The following is an 18,982-nucleotide window of genomic DNA, read 5'->3' as shown; positions in this document are numbered from 1 at the left end:
CCCGCCTCAGACCCCTAAATGGTGGTATTGACATGGTCCCCATGCTGGCGCAGGAGGAAGAGAAGGTTATCAGAGTCTGAAAAATAAGGTCAGCCCCTAGTAAATAAAAATAAATGTAAATGTCGGAATTTGTAAAGCGCACAGCTACCTCCCCCGGAGGTGTCCCGGCACTGTCCATATACTGCTTAGGAACCCTTCCTGGCTTTCCTGGGAAATGTCCACTCCTGGGCACCCCCCAGGTGCAGCCAGGCATCACAGCGCTTTTGGGGCCGTTGTGGAGACTAAGCAAGCTATTGCCCAGAGTTGCAGCGTGGGACCCATGATCAGAACAGGCACTGAGGTGAGAATATCCAGTCAGGGGAATTAATGAGCCGGAGACCCGCCGTGGCGGGAATCGAACCCTGGTCCCTGGCCAGAGCTCTGCATCAAGGTCTGCCTGCTCTAACCATTGAGCCACACTTCTCCACTAGTTAACCCAACTAGGCAGTGAGGATAGGTTCTTGACAAATAGGATCATCATGGTCCGCAAGGTGGAATGGGTTAGATTAACTCTGCAAACCTCGGAGGAGGATTGGCTCTCCAGGGTTATCCACAGGGCAGCAACTGCAATGTGGGCACTGGCTTTTGTAGCAATGAGGGCATCCAAAGGCAGGGATTTTGTTGTACCCGACCAAAAACGATTTGAGGCTCTTAGGGCTGACTCACTAGATTGACTGTATAGTCCTAATTACACATGGTAGCATGGCAATGATGGGGCAGGAAATGAGACAAATGCCAATAGGAAACCAGACCAGCTAGATAAAATGGGAGCCACACAGATTGGAGCACTTACCACTGTAGAGGAGGATGATACCCCCATTTTCCTTAACACTTATGAGAACTACACAAACACAAGGGACAACAACGCCGGCCAGCTCATGTTTGCTTCCTGGAATGTGGCAGGCATCAATAATGAAAAAAATTACCCTGACTGGCTATTATATCTAAGTACGTTTGCCATAACATGGTTACAGGTAACGTGGGAAGTAAAAGGTATCTTTTTCTTGGAAGGGTACAACTCATACTCCAACCCCACCATGTCATCATTAAGGGGGCATCCAAGTGGAGGATTGCTTTTTCTGGTCTCTTTGACCTTGAATTGCAGAATGAAGGAACTGGTAACAAGTTCCTCAAATATACAGGAAATTCTCATTAGTTCCCTTGCAGTCGGTAACATTGCTTTGTTACATTTCTAAAACTGCCACCTCAAGTCCACCATTCTGTGACACTCTCTTCATTCTCATGGATCAAATGTCTCACATCGAAACTTGTAACAAAACAGGCATTAGTTTTATTCTAACTGGGGACTTAAATATACATCCATGCCTATGTAGCCCACAATCTCGCCCTTTATGCGACCATGTGAGATATGCTAACTCTGTCCACAAGGACCACATTCAAGCTGGTTGATTTTTAAATCATCTCCTTGTCAAATTTAATCTGGAGTGTGTTGTGACTGCATTATTTGAACATCCGGATAGCAGTTTTCCTCCTAGATTCACTGGCTACGACAATTTTCAACACTTGATTACATGTTTGTCCGAGCCTTCTTGTGGAACTTCATGAAACAATTTTGGGCAAATGTCTTTGGTTTTAGTGACCATAACTTCATCGACATTACAATTCTAGACATTTTTGCATAGACCCCTTCATGCAGGTGGTGCAATGACTGAACAGGGTAGAAGACAAAAGTTTTCAAAGTTTATCCGAGAGGAGTTTTAAAGATCCCTCTTGGTGTCCAAATGGGCAGAATTTGACATTTGTCTGGAGGGTCCCTGCACAGATCCATTTTAAATGTATGCTCAGAGATAGGAAAGGAAATAGAGCTAAAAGTATTGTTTCTCTGTAAATCAACAAGTGCTCCAAGGTGGTTTAATAAGGATTGCTCGAGAGCCCATGAATTGTTAGTGAATGCCCCCATAGCTGTGCACAATAATCGCTACTTAATCACAAGCAGACAAGCTCCATACAAGAAGGTGCTAGATATGAAGAAAAGGACACTGAGAAAGGAAGCATGGGATGAGCTGATTGAGGCTTCATTTGGGGCTAACGGCTGTAAATTCTGAGAGGTGGTTAATAGCCCTCTATTGAATGATAACAGGACCATACTATCTCATTGCATATTTTCCCTGAGAAATGGAGAGATCATTTTGAGGGTGTTTACAATGCTCCATACAATGCCTTGCTCTGTGGGGGTCAATGTGAATCTATCCTATTATCCACCCCAATATAATCTAAATTTTACTGTTGATGAGATACAAATAGCCATATTCCAACTGACCACACACAAGTCCTGCGGACCCGATAGGATCCCTGCTAATTTATTTAAGACAAAACCAGAATTTTGGACGCCGATTTTAACCCACCTGATTGATGTGGCAATGTATGGGCTTTCAAGATTCACAGTCTTGTTCGGTCATTATCCTTGTATGTAAGAATGGCTCCAGAGAATTCCCCAGTTGTTATAGGCCAAGCTCTTCAATAGACTCAGTTGTAAAGGTGATAGGCAGGGGAATCCAGGGGAGGGCAATGTACCTGGCTGAGGAAGATTCCATTCTCTCAGTTCTGCTATTTGGATTTTGCCCAGGCCTCGGCATATGTGATCAGTGATTACATTTTTTCTTGTTGATTTTCAAGTACACTGTTTCGAGACTGCGGTCCCTGTTCATTGCATTTATGTATGTGCCCTCTGCATTTGATGGGTGAATAGGTGAAATTGGCCTATTATTATTGCACTGGTTTATTGCAATGCCCTCATCCTGAGTATGCAGCATTGACATTTAAATAGGCTTCAGGTAGTACAGAACTCTGCAGCCAGAATATTGACCCAGATGCCTAAACGTTCTTCCATCTTGCAGGCTATCATCAAACTTGGATGCCACTTAGGCAACGTGTGCATTTTAAGGCTCCATGCCTGGCCCATTCGGCCCTGCCTGGCATCGGTCCGGTTTTTCTGCAGAAATCCTTTAAATAGTCTGAGAAAAACTCTTCGATCCATGGCCACCCATAAATTAAAGATCAACAGATTTAGACTCAAACTGGTGGGGAGAAGCTTTGTCAGATCAATAGCTAAAGAGTGGAACCTTCTTCCTCTCTAAATCGGAACCATATCCATTCTGCTCTCGTTCAGGAAGGCTCTTAAAACCTGGCAATTTGCCAATTAAGGAATCCATCAGGCACCATATCATTTCACTATGAGCTTAGCACCTTGACACACATGGGTATTTCTTGAGCTCTATAAACATTTATAACATAACATAATATACCATAACATATTCTATTAATGCTTGGAATTGACAGGGAGATTGTCTTCTTTTTTAGTGAGCTGCATAACGCCATGACTGCAGTTGTCCGGTATAATGTGGATGGGTCCCGTACCAGAGCATTCTCTCTGAAGTGAAAAGAAAGACAGGGCTGTATATTGGCCCCATTTTTCTTCACTTTGTATGTGAACAACCTAGGGGCCCGGTTATTAGACCAGCAGGTAGATTGCCCATAAGTTGGTAGTCGTATGCTACTTGCTGATGTTACCGCTTTGTCCGTGAGAACTACCTTAGGCCTCCAAATGCTGCTGGATGGATGTATTAGCTACATGAAAAGTGTTGATCTATTAACCAACCATGGCAAATTCGAGGTGAATATTTTGGGCCAAAGGGGGACCAAATGTAGATATTTTCAGGTTCATGAACATAAATTAACTAAGCTCCAAACCGTCACATATTTAGGAGTGGATTTTGTTAATTGCTCCTCATATGGCCTTCTGACATAAACAAAATGAATGTCGTTGTCTCACTCCGTAGGGGCAATTTTTCTTATTTTCTCATTTTCTTCAATAATTGGTAGTAAATTGGTTACCGCAACCACATATGGCAGTGACGTTTGGGATTATAAAGAGACTTCTGAGATCCAAGCGCAGGAGAATGGCTTCTGCAGACGCCTCCTGAAGGTCACATCATATACCCCTGCATTTATGGTTCATAAGGAGCTCGGTCTGTCCTCCTAGACTTCATCGCATTGCACCCCATGCTCGAGTGGCTCATTATATATACACAACCTGAGAGCCACTTTAACAAGGAGATAATCATGAATTGTAAAGCTATTTCTCCATGTTGTGCCTCTATCGGGAAGGGCTGGCATTTTTCCCAGGTTTAGCCATCTTGGCAAATCTGGGAATGTACCAAATTCCATGGGTAGATGCATGGGAATACCCATGCTCCACCCGTGGAACGCCTTCCCAGTGTAGAGTAAAGCAAGGCAGCAATCTGTGCTGCCTTGCTTCACTCCAGATTTTTTAAAGAATGAGAGCCACCTTAGCCTTGTATTGCTTGGTAAATCTAACCTAAGGATTGTATTGTCCTTGTGACACCATGTATCATGCAAGGGCAAAGCGATCCAATGATAAATCTGGTCCCTGGTACACAAATGGCTATAGGATTCACATACTAATGAGCTATGCAAATCTTCTATATTTCAAAGCTTTGAGGAGTCGTGATGTACTTTTTCTACTAGAGTTTTGTTTAGTCCAGATGCCTTATGGATATATATTTTGTGACACTGAAGATTTTAACTGGACCACACATTTTTAACTCCAGAGTTTAAATTAACATTTTGCAGTGCAGTAAATATATCATTATGCTTACTTTTATTTCAACAGTATGGAGGAGATCAGTCTATTATGAGACTTTAAGAGTTGAACTTGCTGAGACTTACACAGAGTCAGAATTTATAAGAGTAACTCTTCAATTCTTTATGGCTTAAAATGGCCCATGACATTTATTGTGAAGAGTGCAAGATTTCCTGACTGTGTGAGCACAGGTTTAAAGAGATCTTGTAAACTTTAGTGCAAAGAGTGCAAGATACCCTGAATGGATTAAAGTGACTCTGTAATATTTGTTGGGAAGAGCGTGTGGGAGCCAAATTCCAATAATTTTCTGAACCCCAATATCTTATACACCCTGGTTTATACCGGAGGAAGTTTGTCTCTGAGATCTGTCATTGACCTACCGGCAAGAGACTTTCCTGACCATCAAAAACTCAATCATTTAGAAAGAAGAATTCAAAATAGACACTGGGACTATTTAATGACCAAGTTCTAGATAGAAATGTTAAAGGATTTATTACATAACTATTGATATAAGCAATACAGAAAAATGAATAGCTTGTCATGAAGGCACAGATACAGAACACCGAGTCATAAAGTCATAGTAAAAATCCCCATGTATACAATCAAGTCTCTCCAGATTCTAAGTGTCAAACTCATAAAGAGTACTGACATCATCCTAAGGGAGAAAGAGAAAGGGCCCGATTAGGATGTCTGGTGGTTCGCCACCAACAGGCTGTCAGTGGCAGTCCATACGGCATAATGATGCCATCTGTCAGAGCGCAGTGGGCGGAGGGACTGACCGGAGTCTCTGACAGGCTCAAAGAGCCTGTTGAAGCATTGGTCGGAGCATAATACCTACAATGGGGGCAGTACCTGTGGAGGCACTGACGTAGGGATTACGTTGTCCCTTTTCCCTCTGCCTTTTACATGGTGGTCTGACTGCCATGTAAAGGCAGATTCAATGTAACTTTGGAGGCCTATAGCAGGGCCCCCGTCCCTCGTGGACCTGTGATATGGGGCCAAGCGGGCGCATGTGGTGCCCCCGCAACCGTCCATGCACCGTGGGCCAGTCACCACTTGGTACCTGGCACACAGTGCAAGGATTTTTAATACCATGCCTTTTTCAATTGTGAGTTGAAAAAGACATGTTTCCGACTGCCTTCACGGTGGTCGGATCATAATAAGGCAGGTGGAGACTCCGACTACATGTCAGATGGTCTCCATCCCGACACAAGCCATCATAAGGAGGGCCAAAGTCTCAAACTAATCAGTTAGATTTTAAGGGGGGAATATGATAAGTCACTCCCTAACCTTCAAAACCAAGGGTTTTAATACACAATATATACATAACAAATACCAAAACTGCAAATTAGGCATGGCATTATCACAGTTAGGTCGCAGTGCAAATTTAGAACATCTTCCTAATAATTAAAACTTCTTAACACTAACCTATTTCTTAAGGTAAAAGGAATCTTCAGATTGTTTTTTTCATTTTCAGCAAATGCATTCCAGATATGTACAATATAATATCATTTAAAAAAAAATGTTTTTATTTATTGAGGAAGAAGATTGCAAACATGGTTCCATCTGAATTTCATACATATACATCTTTTATCTAACACATTTCGGCAAATAAAGCTAGCATAACTATTAGTGTACATTTTAGGTCGACAGAAACGGAAGAAAACAAGCTAGAACAAAAAAGGAAAGAAGAGAGAGGGAAAGAGACACGCGGGCTATAGTATTGTTATTGCTTCGATCCCAGAACCAATTTTATCTATATAAAAGCTAACTCTGCAATAGTTAGATCAGCGATCAATCTTTTAAATGGAGCTCAGATTGCTCGATGTTGGACCCCCCACATATCGTATAGATCATAGCTAATTTGTAGAGCTGCAAGAGCACAGTGAACACAAGGTTTTCTACCTTGATATCCTTGGGTATTATCAAACCTTTTTTCATAATGAATATTAAAATCCCCGCAGAATATATACGGGCCTGGCCATGATGCTGCCTAAACCTTTATATTGTTTAACATCAGAGGATCGTCGTTGTTTGACCCGTGTGCGGTACAAATAGTAACCCCTATAGTGAGCTGGGCCATAGCCCATCTTCCTAGTTTATCCCCCAGTGTCCGAACAGGTGCCCCGAGCCTATTTTTAACATGATCGCTGTTCCTCTAATGGTTGAGGACTGGGTAGAGCATATAGCAAGATTATACCCTCTTATGGCCAGTACCTCCAGACTACCCCATGGAATGTGTGTTTCCTGTTGACATATAATATCAGGATTAGGATTTCATAACATCTCTGCGACATTTCTGCGTTTAGATCTATCATTAAGACCGCCTACATTTAATGAGCATATAGTAATTTTAGCCATTAATACATTGAATTCTCAAGACTTTAATTGTCACTATTTTGCTGATACACATTAATACATATATGTTTATGCAAGCATCTTCTTCTTCTTTTTCCCCCCTTTTTCTCCCGAACCCCCACCCCTCGATTTCGCACCCCACACCCTTCACCCGAGCCCCTTCCCTGCCCCTGACACCACTCTGAAACCCTCCCACCCCCCAACCCTTCCCTTGCAAAAAGGCATAGAGACTAGTTGTAGTCTCCTGCGATGGTCGCTCCTCTCTGACCATAGTACCATAAACTAGAGGACAGCGAGAAAGCAAAAAAGAATAGTTAAGAAATTGCTAAAGTAGACTTGAAGGGCTAGTACTGTATAGAAGATGCTGAGAGAGCACCTTTAAAAAGACATGAAAGTACTCTCATTGTGAATCTTGTCAATAAGATTGCAATATATCTTTTGGTCCAAATGTTTTAACCCCATTTTTCCAAATACTCCTGTGCTTTTTTTTCAGAAGTGAAGAAATGGATATGATCCCACTTACTTATTTTCAGCCGAGCTGGATGGAGAAGGAATGCCTGCCCCCCACGATCCTGTACTGGCTTAATCATTTGCCCGAGATGCCAGCGTCTTTATACAGTATAGTGGAAGTAATCAGGTTGGACAAAAAAGGAATAGTCCCCCCCACTACGTTTTGCAGTACGTTTTGCCTTGTCATAGACTGCCTGGCGGAGTAAATAATTGCCAAGGTAGATAAGTACCGCTCGAGGTTTGGTATCAGGTTTTGGAGGTGCTCTAAGGTTGAAGGGGACACGGTGTGCTCTTTGGATTTCTAATTCCCGATTCCACTCACTGAGTTCAGGAAATTATTTAGACAAGACTTCCACCATACACTTGCAAATATTGTCCCCTTCTCTTCCCTCCGGAACCCCCAAAACGCGCAGGTTGTTGCGGCGTGACCTGTTTTCAAAGTCCTCTATCTTCCACTGTATGTCGACGAGCTGTGCCTCATGGGTTTCTGTGGCTGTACGTGTAGTAGTGACATCCGATTCCAGGTTTTCCGTCCGAGCTTCCAGGGCTGTAAGTCGCTCGTTGATTACTACACAGGATTTAGCGACTCTTCTGACTGCCCCTTGAATTTTACGCATAGCGTTTTGGGCCCGCTTACTATCTTGCCGTGTCTCTTCTCGATGAGAAAGAATGCATTGGATGACGGTATCCAGCGTCGGGGGAGTGGGGGAGGATTGGTCCTCTGCTGTTGATATCTTTGTATTCGCATTTGCTGTACTAAGTAGCTCAGCTCCCAAATAATCCCACCTTAGGACTTTCTTCTGTGGGCTTCAATGACAGATCCTAGAATTATCTTCTTCTGCACGCCTGCATCAGAACTTACAGTGGAAATCCTTTAAAATGATACATCAGGTGCAATCTAAATACAACCGCCCTTTAATTCCTAATACAGGTTTGAAGAGAAAAGACTAGCAGAGGGTCTCTGATTGGGCGGGGGAAATGGACAGGATCAATATGAGCAGAATATCAGAAACCTCATCCATACATTACACCCTTTTTATCTATAATTGCCAATTACACTTTCAATATTTACATTAACAAGAGTCCATGGTCTCTGCTCTCTATAAGCATGGACCACTTGTTTCTAGCATTCCCATTCCTCTGAGAAGCAAAAAGTAGTCTTTTTATTTTCACTGGTTGCTCACTTGTTTTATGAAACTATTCCAATTCCAATTAATGTTTTCCCCCTACTATTTACTCCTGAGAAATTGTTTACAGAAACTATCCTCTCATTTTTCTTCTTCCCAAACATACTTTCCTTGTTGTAATACTTGGCCCTTTTGTACGAATGTTTTATCAATTTCTTTGGGTAACCTCTTTCTTGTAATTCACTCCTAAGTATCTCTGGATGCTTACTATAATCATCCACAATGGGACATTTGCTTCATAATCGAAGTGATGGGGTGCTAGGACTTTTAGATTGCCACTATAGCTTTGTGTAGATGGGGACATGATACTGATATTAGGCACCTGATGTATTGGGATAGGGACGAAGGTTGTCTCTTTTTTATATAAGCTCAGGCCGATGTTGAGTCTTAAATTACCTTTGGGCTCCTAAAATGGGTTTGTCGATGAGGTTTAATTAATTCTGTTCCAAGATAGCGGCGAAAGAGTAACTTTCAGAGATGAGAAGTTGAGCTTCTGGTGAAATGAAAAGGAAGTGGTTGTCAGGATTGGATTGCCAGGGCGGGCAATCGGGCACTGCCCAAGGGGGCTTAGTCAAAGCCCAGCTGCTGGGACATTTTTTCAGCCTTAGTTCAAATCAAGTTTTCCTGCACTGGAGCTTAAAGGCTGCTGTAGCCTTAAGGCGAAGATCGAAGCTTGTTATAATCAAGTATGACGGGCTCATTGTCTTGTGCAGTAGGACAATGTGCCAAACTGTGAAGGCACAGCATATGATAGTTTCCCTCCCATCTGGAGCCTTTCAGATGGACAGTAAGGCTATTGGGAGTGGCTGGGCTCTTTTTGAGTGCCATAACCAGTTTTAATATTACCTCGGGTGGAGTCAAAGGGGGTCTGTGCAGGGTGAAAGATTAAGTGTGATGGCCATCTAAAAGATTCTACTTTTGTTTCCAGCAGCAGCCCCCTGCCTTGTTATCTGGGAGGGACACCGGTTCACCACTGAATGAAAGTAAAAAATAATGCAAGCAACTAAAATGGCCAAAAAGAAGAAATAAATTGACAACACAAAATAAAGTGTGCAAAACTTACATTTTGGGCCACATGACAAAGATATCGGAGAATAGACATTACAGGACATTAACGAAATGAATTGAGCGAGGAGAGCAATGTGGAATGAGACAAAAAGAGAAGTGAGAGAGACAGCAGAGTGGAGAAGAATGACAAAAATATGGGAACGGGGAAAGGAAATCAAGAGTGGCAGAAAGGAAAGGTAGAGGAGAGAAGACAAGAGTGGTAGAGATGCAGAAAGATGGAGGAAGTGAGGGGGAGATATTAGGGAGAAGAATTGATGGAAGGCAGTGGAGAGAAGGACAGAAATTGTTAAAGATAGAGAGAAAGTGGAAAAGATGGAAGCAGGAAAGTGGTAATCGTGGATGTTGTGTAATAGCCAGAGCTGCTAACTTTGGAACTTGAGAACCAGGTTTGCGTCTCAACATTGTGTGATTCTTGGCATATAACTAACCCAGTGCCTTAAAAAAACCATATGTGTACATGTAAAACATTTCAATACCTTTGGGTAGAGTGTGCGCTACAAAAAAGTGAATGGCGAAGGAAACGATGGAGGGGAGAGGAAAGTAGATGACGGGGGCAAACATTTCCTGGTCTAAGAGTAAAAAGGAAGGATGGTTACTGCTCATATGCACCGTCCTAATTCTCTTCCTCAGTCTCGGGCTTATTTTAGAGGTTGCTGGCATTCCAGGAGGTAATGCTAAAGGTAGAATACAATCCACCAGTGGAATTTCCTTCATCACGGCATGGCCTGGTAAAGGAACTTCCACCTGTGGATTCACCTTTGGTTTAAACGCTGCCTTCAGACACATAAGGACTTTCTTTTACAGTCTGTAGGTGAAGCAATAAAGGGAACACATAAGAATATAAAATTAAGTATAGTACAAAGAAATTCATGGAGCAGAGGGATGTGAAAGAGAGTGACAGGAGAGAGCAAGAAAGGAGAAAATGGAAAGGTTTGCAAGCCAGAGAAATGAAATAAAACTTAAAGGAGAGATACAAATGATAGGAGGAATAAGGGCCTGAGAGATACACAAATAACTAAAAAAGAGCCCACAGGGAGTGAGAGACAGAGGAGGGTTTGTAGACAGAGAGAAAAAGGAAAAGACAGAGGGGAAATGTGAGAGACTAAGTGAAGCACATAGGTAGAGTGAGAGACACCAAGGAGAGGAAAAGAAGTAGAGTATGATAGAAAATGTAAGAGGTAGGAGAGGGGCAAAAAGTGATAGGGAGAATGAGAGAGGTGAAGACAGCAAGTAAGAAAGGGGTATAGAGAGAATGAAAGGCATTTGAATGAATTCCTGCAGCTTTTTCAGATTTAGATCAAGTCTCTACCCACAATATAAAAGACATCAAGTATGAAGTAGTATGCAATCCCCAAAGACATTGCTTGCAAAGAGGCTCCTGAGTGAAAAGAGAAGACCTCTGGTTCCTTGAAGGTGAACAGAAACCTCCAGACACAATGGATGTGAATGGTTCTCTGACTCATGACCTGATGTAATACAAGATATTCAGGGATATTTGGGGGAAGCACATACTAATGAACCCATAGGGCACTAACACATTCAGGCACCCAAAGTAAAGAAATGTATAGGTCTGAAGATTAGGTGAGGAGACCTGCGGGTGAGTTGCTGTGGAATAATGGTATGTTTAGTGGTTGCGTCTAGTCTTTGCCAATGCTACCGACCCCACAAGCTTAGAATGCTTAATTTATCAGAGATTTCTCCCATAATTACCCCTGATACTAAGCAATGCTTTATGAAAGGTCTTTATCAACAAATGTGGGTAATTTTTTCTTTCAGTGCCCGGGCCTAAAAGTGTTCCCAAACCGACCCTGGTGCTTGTAGTTTAGTGAATACAGAAGCAAACTATGTAGACTTTAAATAGACACGGATACACCACAGCCAGTCTCTTTATGTGATTTGAGGAGTGACTATGCAAGAGAAAGCTGATGTAATCAAGGTGAACGAGAGGTCTATACAGATGGCGCTGTAAAGTTTTTAGCATATGTAATATAATTGTAGGTGTTCTATGGTAGCAAATCTAAATATATCAAATTGTTGGATTAAAACAAGAGGTATGGGCATTTTTTTCCTGAGGATTCTTTCTTTACATAGAGGGGAGGAAGCAGCACTCACAGAATTAAAGTTATTGTGCTTTAATGCGGGATTATTAATAAATGGACTCATGAGGTAGATTTATGCCTGATCGTATCCTTTGGTCTTACTGCAGAGACAATACACTATTTGGTTAACAATGTATGATTAAAGGTATTCAGAACATCTCGCACAGTGAAATTAGTTTCGATTACTTTGGGAAGATATAGGAAGATACGTCGCTCTACAGACTCATGTCCCAGAGCGAAGACATCCTTGAAAAGGAGGTGAGAAAAAGTAAAGATAAGGACGTCATGGCCTGGACGCACATGGTGGCGTCGTGTATGAAGGCATCTCTCGTCGCCTCAGGCCGTCAGACACCTGGGGGCAAACTCTGGCTGCAGCTAAAGGAAGATTTTCAGGCAGCCGGATGGTCGGCATCTCTGAGTGCAGAGGATGGCAGCTACTGCACTGTGCCCACAGTAATAAGCTTAGCCCAGCACAGGAAAGCACAGTTGGAGCACAGGTTCAGCGGGGGATGACCACAGGGGTAGACTGGGATGAAAAATAGGCCCAGGCTCCCTAAAACAAAGTGGCCTACTTTCGCGGATTGCACCTATTTGAAAAACCCTGCTTCAGTGTTATTATAAAAAGAAACGGGGTTCTCTAAAAGAGGCATGATTTTTAACTGAGATTTAAAAAATGCAAATGCTGCCAGGACTTTTTCTACATGGATTAGTTCACAATGGCGATCTACACCCGAATATAAGTGACGCCACTTCTACTTAGGCCCCTTGGCCCGGCTCAATCTGCATACAATAATGGGCCGGCCCAGCCAGAGACTTGGATTGACAACTCTGCCTCATTGGTCGAGGAGAGATAATACACGCCTATATGCCTCCGGAAAGGCCACTCAGACCCACACTGGGGAGCTGCAGCATCAGAACAGCACAGGCACAGCCAAAATCTGCCACTATGCTGCCCAGAAAAGCAACCCACAGCTGCAACTCAGATACCAGGCCCATCTCCCATTGCCTGAGTACCCGCCTTACAAATCTGACCCTGACTGACCCACCTGTGAACACCCAAATTTTGCAAGATGGAGCCCAAACATTCAGAAAGCCTAACACCACCAACACCGCGGCACTGGGACCTGCACCTGGGGTGACCTGAGGGGTCCCAGGCCTGAGTAGAAAACCAATAGAGAACCCCTGCCCATGCAGGCTCATGGAGCCTGGATGGCCCGGTGAGAAATGGGAAGCCTCCTTCTGAGTAGCCCTTCTCCCTAACAACCAGTTAACCTTTGCTAGGCCAGGGAGGCTATCTCATGGCCCACAAGTTTGAGGAATGGTGGGGGTGAGGGAGCCTGGGGCAACTGAGATGTGGTGGTTGTGTGCCGCAAGGGGACAGGCTCCCCCGATTCTAAGAGAAACATGGCGAGCAAGATCAGGTGTGCCCAGAGACTCTTACCATCTATGGGTGGGAAATTTGGGAGGGGAGGGGTGCTGGTGCCAATAGGTGGCATCCCCTATACTGTTCCACTGGGCACATAGAGTGCCAAGTTTGGCACGCATGGTGGAAAAGACAGAGTCAGTGGCACAGAGATTAGGGAGGCCATGAAATGTTTAGGACCAAAGTGACCAACCACCAGGGCGTGAGGATCCTGGCCTGTGCAGAGGCAAAGACAGAGGCCTCACGAGACAAAATGAGTACCTAGACCTGGGGACACACACAGCGATGATCTTGGAGGCCATAAGAGAGACTAAAATAGCTCTGGAGCATACGATTAATATGGTGGCCCACAAAATGGTACTCCTGAGAGCTGATCACCGCACATGGCTGAAACAGAACCCATGCTAGCCCAAATGAGACCAATTGTAACTGAGACGGATGCCCCCATTAGTAAAAAAGACAGATTTTAGGGGAGATCTGAGGAAAAGTGTTTTTCTGATCGGAATCATTTGTACGGGGACTCCATTGTTTTTTCATTGCCATCTCGTGTCAAACACTTCCACACAACCCACCTGGTTGTTTCTGCTGATGCCTGAGGAAAATCTAAACTGACACGACAGAGACCATCTTGCAGTCTGCATTTCTGCCCAGGAACTGTCGCACACCCAACCCCCTGTTCTTTGCAGTTCAACAGAAAGCCATGAGACACCCACGCCCTGTATAAACAAGCTTGTTTTCCATCTCCTGCTCCCAGCCTGGTAAACATCCTTGACACCGTGATCAGGTTATCTGGACAATGGTCTGACTGTTGGGCCCTGATCAGGGTGATTAAACAATGACTTGAAAGACTGGCTTTGATCAAGCCGAGTGAACATTGATCTGTGTACCAAGCCTTGACCAGGTCACCAACTACAAACAACGTCTGGATCTGGTTTTCAACTGCAAACACTGCCCTGATTGAACAATGGACTAACAACCAAAAGACTGAGATGAAAAATGTATAAAAGGCTTGTAAGCTACAGAGTGAAGTAGAAGCCTCCTCTGTCTTGTCTCTGACTAGCTTGGGACTCTGTTCCATAGCCCGGGCTATTGAAGTAAATCTGGGTTCCTTCTGCGGACGAAGACTCCTGTGTCTCCTTTTACTAACTATGGAAGGTATGGAAGACTTGGGCGTTTCCCCCGCCGCCGAGACCCAGTAAGTGGGTTATCGCGAATCTTCAAATGGTGCCTGAACAGGGACTCCACGAGCACGAAGGTCAGGCCCGGTGGATGTGAGGAGGTACACGGAGAGACTCCGACGGAGGCGCCCTACCCGAGGGATTCTTGTATTCCGGTAGACCGAACGACTCGCCCGCTGTCTCCCGCCACCCGGTCTGGGCCACATAACGGCGCCCTCGCTGGAGTCCCCTAGCAAATAATTTCTTGAACAGGACACAGCCCTACGTCTGCAGAAGAGAACTACCCCTGTAAGGTAAGGGTGGACTGATCATCCACCAAGTCTGTATGATTCTGTTATTGACTTTCGCAAAAGCCAAGTTGTTATTGACTTTTGCCAAAGCCAAGCAAGGGAGGTGAAGTTTTAAAACCCCCCTGGTGTCTGTTCTGTATGATTCTGCTGTGATTGACTTTTGCAAAAGCCAAGCAAGCGAGGTGAGTTTTAGAAACCCGCTGGTGTCTGTTATCTGTTTTTAAGCATGCCAGTCAGTAGTAAGTTCAAGAAATTATGTTGTTGTATGTGTACGCAGGACTCCCAGCTGGAGGCGGTTTGTCCGCTTCCTCCAGAAGGGACCCCTGGCCATACGATGTATGTTAAACATGACCCTTCTGCCATCATGTTTTCCTCATTTTGGGTAAAGTATACCAAACAAAGTAACGCGGAATTACAGTGGCCACTTTACGGCTCCTTTAATTCCCAAGTTCTCGCCAAATTAGAGGAACAATTAATGAAAAGATAAACGCACCTGTCTATGTTTGAATCTGTCCGAGTTTGGAGGAAAGAGATAGAGCAGAGAGCTAGAAAGCAGAAGGCCCAAGAAAGGAAACAGGAACGTATGTCAATGGCCGACGACGCTAGAGAAAATGTATAAAATCAAATGACAAAATCGGTAGAAGTAGCCGATAGGGAGCATGGAGCTCGGGTACAAAAATGTAATCCAGCTCGTGAGGAGAAAGGAAAGGGCCACATGGAAGGGGGAGAAGAAGGTGATTCCTTGCTTGATACCATGCTAGAAAGCCCTCCTGCATATGCCCCAATGTACCCTGCCCTGATGCCTCCCACCCTGCATGTCCCCGCCACAGCCCACTCCTGCCCCCACTGCCCCTCCTACTGTTCTCCCTGTCACACCGACCCTCCCGACTTTTCCTATGACACCAACCACGCCCGTTAACCCTGTCCTTGCTGCGGGAATGACAACAAGTCTCCATCCGCCCAACCCCCGCGGCCTTACCCCTACCCGCCCTTTTCCTACTTCCCCGTGGTCTACAGTTAAGCAGGATTTATATCATTTGTTGAATTCCCCCCGACTGGCCTGCCTGCGCTCTGCAGTCAGCTTTTCGTCCCTTCGAGAAAATGACCTACAGAGGCAACAGTGTGAATGTTGGATAAATAACGGGAATATTTATACCTTTAAAGAAATATGGTCCACCTTTTCTCAGTGGACGATTATGGAACAGAACACATGGGTTGAATATATGTGTACTTTGGTCATGCAAAAATTTGAGAATGCGCTTATGCAGATACCCGCTGGATTAAAGGACCTTAGGTCACAAATAAAAAGAGGCGATGTTCAGGGAGAGGGGATGTTTGGCGCAATGTCTGCTTTAATGGCTTACCGTGATATGACAGCTTTTCTCAACACCCCTCTAGAAACAGCTTAGCCAATGAGAGAGGCGGCCCCTGTCTTTGTTACCGCACTTACCGATGCCCAGAATAATGGCCGAGGGGCTGTTGAAGCACACTGGCGCAGGCTTTGGGTTCATGTTCCTTGGAAAAGGTCAGAAATAATGCAGTTAAAAGGACAATTACCAGATCCCAGGAAGAATTCGGCTGCCTTTTACAGAGAATTAGGTCAAATAATATCTGCAGGTACTCTTGTTCTTGAGGATATAGATTTACTTTTTGGTACCGTTGTCCCCACTGAAATTTGGGACACAATTCGACATACTGACCATGAAGTAGCATTAGGAGGTAAATGGGCTGACCTAGATGCTATGGAAGAAGCAAGGGTAGGAGGGACTAAACCAGAAGCTGCCATCCTGACATTGCCCAGTAAAATAATGACGTTTATGAAAACACTTTTGCCTGAAACTGTCATTAACTGGGATAAAATAAATGCCTGTAGGCAGCGAAAAGATGAAACAGAATACAAGGGATATAGTTGTTTGGATCCCCGGACCCCTGGTTCTGGCCCAGTGTTTTTCGATAAGTTTGTCGGCAACCTGCTTCCTGAGATCTCTGCCAGGCTTAAGAAAGGGGAAAGCACGTGGCCTGCCCAAACTATGACTGGTATCTTGGCTATGGCTCAATATCACGAGAATAGGGAGAATGAAGATAGAGACAGGGAAAGTAAGAAGGTTAGGGATCTTAAGACTAAGGCACTTCTGCAGCCGGCTTACCCTCTCCGAGGGCCCGATACCCGCTGGAATTTTAGACCTCAACTCCAACCCCTTCCGAGGGCTCGCCAGTCTACCTCCTCCAGCCCTCAACGTACGGGAGCCCTCCAAACAGATCAGTGTGCTTATTGTAAGGGGTACGGCCATTGGATAGATGAGTGTCCCGTGTTAGCTGAAAACATAAGAACTGGGAAGACTTGGCCTCGAGCTCCTAGGAAAGCGAGGCCGACTAGGGACCATGGCCTGCCCCATCCACAGGTTAAAGAACGTAGGCCCAGGGATGACGATCCCGTCCCGCCACACCCGCCCAATAGGTTTGACCGGTACGAAGCAACACGCACTAATTACAATGATGATTATGACGAAGTTGATGAGACAGGATTGTACCAAGCATAGGACAGCCAGGAAAGGGGTATTACCAGAGTGCAAATTCCAGTGGATCAAAGGGGCCCGTATGTTCAAATGTCAGATGTGGGGAACGATAAGAATTTTCTTTTTGATACTAGGCCCACCAGGTTTTCTATTGCACGTCTGTCAGTCCCGGAGGCACCCCTTTCTGGCAATATGAATGTCTCCGTGGGTTTTGCAGGAACACCTGTAGCCAGCCTTGTCTCTGAACCCCTCCCTCTCGATATTGGCCCTGCACATGTTGACGCTCCCTTGGTCCTTACTACAGGTTGCAGTGAAAACTTGTTAGACATGGATTTACTGAAAGCTCTGTATGCGAAAATATCATGTAGTCCCCAAGGTGTATCCCTAACAATTTCCCCCACCGCAGCTTCCTATATGTATCTATCAGGTCCCCTCCCACCAGAGATGCAGTCTTTACCTTCCTCCCTCTGGGCATCATCAGACACTGATGTGGGGGGTCTCAACATACCCCCTCATGTGGTACGCATCCAGCCAGGTGCACTTCTCCCCCGCCTCCGGCAGTATCAACTGCCAGCGGAAGGAGAAGTAGCCCTTTTAACAATAATATCTGAATTGATGGACAAGGGCGTAGTGGGGGAGACAAGTGGCAATATCTGTAACGGTCCCATTATTTCGGTTCTTAAAAAGACCAATGGAGATGCTCTCTCCCCTAAAATATACAGATTTGTGATTGACCTGAGAGCCCTTATCAAAATAACAATCTCCCAAGACCCTGTTGTCCCCGACATTACAGCCCTCTTAACAATGGTCCCTTCAGACGCCATGCACTTTTTTGTCTTAGATCTGAAGAATGCTTTTTTCAGCATTCCTATACATCCTGACAGCAGACAATTCTTTGGTTTCTCCCTTGGTGGGCGGAGCTTTAGATTCTGCCGCGCCCCTCAAGGTTTCACCAAGAGCCCCAGTATCTATAGTCAAGCCCTAAAAAGTCAACTAGATTCCTTGGACCTCCCTGATAAGTCCACACTATTACAATATGTAGATGACCTCCACATTGCTGCAAATACTGCCCCAACATGTAAAGAAGCTACTCTCTGTCCGTTACGCCACCTTGCCCTCCATAGCCACAAAGTCTCTTTGAAAAAGTGTCAGTTTTGTCAAGAGAAGGTGACCTACTTAGGTCATCTCCTCTCGAAGGAGGGAAGGCAGCTCACCGCTGATCCTGTAGCCATTATCAATGCTATGACGGCCCCACAAACACAAAAGCAGGTGCAAGCCTTCATAGGCCTAACCTCATACTGTAGACAGTAGATTTCCAATTTTTTGGCTATGGTGAAACCTCTTCTTGCCCTCACCACTAAAGACATATCAGACAATTCCTTTCTATGGACTACAGAGCATGCGCAGGCCTTCCAAGATTTGAGAGGGCCCTGAGTACTGCTCCAGTCCTCGGTACTCCTGACTATAGCAAACATTTGTTTTCTTTTTGTACATGAGACAGACGGCTGTGCATGCGCTGTCCTGACCCAGATGTTTGGAGGTCACCAACGGCCATGTGCCTATTTTTCAGCCACCTTAGTTCCTGTTGCAAGGGCTCTCCCAGGATGCCTACGGGTGACAGCTGCGGCCGCCTTCATGGTCCGTCAGAGTACGGGAATCGTCATGAACTCCCCCCTGACTCTGATGGTCC

Source organism: Lissotriton helveticus, chromosome 2_2 (genome assembly GCF_964261635.1).
Source record: "Lissotriton helveticus chromosome 2_2, aLisHel1.1, whole genome shotgun sequence".
Taxonomy (NCBI): Eukaryota; Metazoa; Chordata; class Amphibia; order Caudata; family Salamandridae; genus Lissotriton; species Lissotriton helveticus.
The sequence above is the reverse complement of the archived record's forward strand: the minus strand, read 5'-3'. Positions refer to the sequence as shown.